This window comes from Vanessa tameamea, chromosome 9 (genome assembly GCF_037043105.1).
Source record: "Vanessa tameamea isolate UH-Manoa-2023 chromosome 9, ilVanTame1 primary haplotype, whole genome shotgun sequence".
In the NCBI taxonomy this organism is placed as follows: domain Eukaryota; kingdom Metazoa; phylum Arthropoda; class Insecta; order Lepidoptera; family Nymphalidae; genus Vanessa; species Vanessa tameamea.
The window spans coordinates 2,763,487-2,767,159 of NC_087317.1; positions in this window are offsets into that span (position 1 = coordinate 2,763,487).

Here is a 3,673-nt window from a genome sequence, read left to right on the forward strand (position 1 = left end):
AAAAAAAAAAAAAAAAAAAAAAAAAAAAAAAAAAAAAAAAAAAAAAAAAAGGCGTCGAAAGTTTGAATGGAAGTCCGTCATTTTTGAAGCTAGAAGCATGAAACTCTATTTTTGGGCTAATAGTTAATTTTTTGATGCCAATTTGGCTTTGCCTTCCAATTGACCGCGGAACTGAACGAGGCTCGAAATATCAACGCCAAGTATTCCGATACTAGCTGTGGTGGCTATCGGAATGTTCTCAAATCGTGGAGATACGACGAATGGTGTTTTTTTGGCGGTTAACGCGCAAACTTGCGTCTTTTTGGGGTTGAAATGGACTAGGTTTAGCCGGCCCCAGTTCGAGACTTTGTTTAACGAAGACTCGATTTCAGTTGAGTCACAAGTTTGTTCCGGTTTTCTTCGACGTTTTCCTGAGAAATATTAGCACGGCCGGTGTATGAGGTGTCTACGGTACTGTCGTCTGCATAGCAGCGAATGTTCCTGATTTGCAACAAGTCATTGATATGTAGAAACAGAGTGGGTGATAGAACGCAGTCTTGTGGAACACCCGCATTGACGAATTTTTGGTCGGAGCATGCACCGTCGACAACGACCTTGATGCTCCGATCTGCCAAAAAGCTGGTAATCCAATTGCATAATTTCCCGGGAAGCCCGGGAAGCCCGGGAAGCGGGAAGGAAGGAAGGAAGCTTCGAAAGAAGCGCTTTGTGTTACACGCGATCGAAGGCCTTCGCTATGTCCAGACTGGCTGCTAATGCCTCCCCATTGCTCTCAACTGCTTCCGCCCATTTATGAGTAAGGTAAACTAGAAGATCACCGGCTGAGCGACCCCGACGGAAACCGTACTGGCGGTCACTAATTAGCTGGTACTCCTCTAGATACCGCAGAAGACGGGTCTGATCGGTTACCCTTTTTAGGAATCGGATGCACCAAAGCAGTCTTCCAAGAGATCGGGACGACGCCTAATGCGTAGGATTGCCGGAAAAGACGCGTTAAGACCGGTGCCAACTCGGGAACACATGTCCGTAGCACGATTGGAGGGATGAACATAATATTTAAGTTCATCTGTAAATTTATTCAACTTCCACTCGAGCAAAGTTACGGGCAACAGCTATATATATATATACATAGATTGCACCGGTTGTAGAAGTTTGTGCAATGCCGCTAGGTTATTACTAACCACTCGGCATTTATTTTATCGCTAGAACACTTCGTATTCCTATCTTCCAACTTAAATGATAAGTGAGCTTCAGTAATTAAAAGCATAAGGGATGAAACTTTGATAATATTATATAACATAATGCTATCCGTCAACACAGTTGCACTATCTTTTACCTTGAAATGAAAAACTCCTGTACATTTCAGAGCATGCAATGTAACATCGCTAGCTAGCCACTAGACTCAGCCAATTTATAATATAATATTTAGAAACATAATCCTATCAAATGTAATTATAATAGATAAAACATTGTGTAATGAAATATTAATCCCCATGGAAATCTCTTTGCTAAACCTGACACTATTGTAACGTCAGCCAATGAGTTACGAACTAATAATTCTATTGTGTTGTGTTTTTGTGATTTATTAATAATACATTAACATGTTATGTTAATGGACCATTTGTAAGCTGATAAAATTAATTGTTGAATTAAATTTGTTTAAACTAAAAATAGAACAATTTGAAATTCGTTCATATAGCATCTGATTTTTTGTTGTTTATTTTAGGACGGGTCATACGCCTCAGAGGCAAACTGATGGTAAATATTATAAGACGGTAAGTCGTACCTGCTATAAAAAAGTTTAACAACCTGTAATACAATTTCACAAGTAATTTATCTATTTTCATAAATATTACATATTATATTTGATGGTAGGATTCAACGCAAGTCCGTGTTCCTAGGTACTCACACGTCATCAATACCGCACAACAGCAATACTTTTTATTGTGTTTCGGTTTGAAATGTGAGTGAGCCAGATTAGCTACAGGCACAAGGGACATAACATCGAATATTCCAAGGTTCTTAGTATATTGGTAATATGAGGAATTATTATGATTACTTACAAAACCAATATCTATCGAAAGTTGTAACCACTTGCCATACGGCTGCTTATTTGCCCTTCCTACGTATATGAGATAAAAAAGAATATTCCAATTCCAACGTAATATTCTTGTTTCATAGCTTCATGTTATATAGAGCCCTAATCTAAATATTAGCAAAGGCTATATCGGCAATGTTGTCACCCCATAGCTGACCCTCGTCATTCAAATGCTTTGTCTATCTCGGCGGAAGAATTTGTTCAATATTTGTGTATGTTTGTTGCTGTACTCTAGATCTAGGATTATAACTGTTTTTTTAAACGTCTGGCACACTATGTCACAACTTTAGAGTTACGCTTATAACATTTATGCATATAAATTATACATATATACATATATGATAGTAATAATATATAAAATATAATATAATAATAATATGTTAAAAATATGATCGTATATAAATATGTAATAATATTTTTAACATTCAAAACGCGTGTTGCGTTTTAATGTTTAGAGATATTACGATAGAAGAACAAACTAGAAAGTCACTCCAGATCCCGATCGTAAAACGCTAAAACGTGATTTTAATATTTACTATTTATAATAATATTTCAAAGATACATATCAACATCACCATAAGTCGTTTTTGAAAATTTCACTAGTGAGTTACCAAGTTCTTACAGAATTCAACTGCACCTTAAAAACTAAATAAAAGAAATATTGAAATATTTGTTTTATTAATATATAAAACATAATATGTTGTAATAAAGAATATTATATTTTTACTTTTAAGAATGAAAACACAATTTCCAGTTTTAAATAATATTTTCCTTTTCGTCTTAACCTGAAAAAAACCTTTAATCGGTACAAGTTGATGTAACTGTTTAAGATAAACTCGACTCTTCTGCCGTAAACCTTATGACAATATTATTAATAGAACTCAATTTCATTATCCTTTGATAAATAAACAAAAAGAAATTCAAGTAATTATATAACCCTTTCAAATAATTTACCAAAGATAGTACATCTTGTATATACCCAAAAATAATTATAACTTAAATAACATTAAATTTACTATTTGAGTCACAGACTTCGGGATTATAGGGACTAAATTACAGTTTTAAACTTTCACAATTTAAACACATAATAACAGTAATTTGCGGTTCAGTTCAACGTTTAAACGTATATTTATGTACGTAACTGTAACAAAACAGTAGAAAAACTACTTTTATTAAACTAGTCATTATAAATGTTTTAAAATATAATTAATGTTTAAATCACGCAATTCTTGTACGACTTTAATTGAACACGTTATGAATCTTTTTTTTTGTTAGCATTCCAATTAAAAATATTTTAACGTAATATAATTTAAAGTCATGTCACAAATGAGCCAGTGTAACATTTACACGTTAAAAATATTTATCAGGTTTGACATTGGATATACATTTTTTTTATAAAAGTAACATAAATAATTATTTATAGAATAATTATTAAGTTCATGTGACTTTTCGTTATATAATATCTACTAGCTGAAACTGTGGCATAAATCGCGGAAAATTTATAAAAAAAATCCTATAGCATAAAAACTGTCACCTTTTATTTTACCACTTCAAGGGGTGAATTAAAAAAAATAGGCT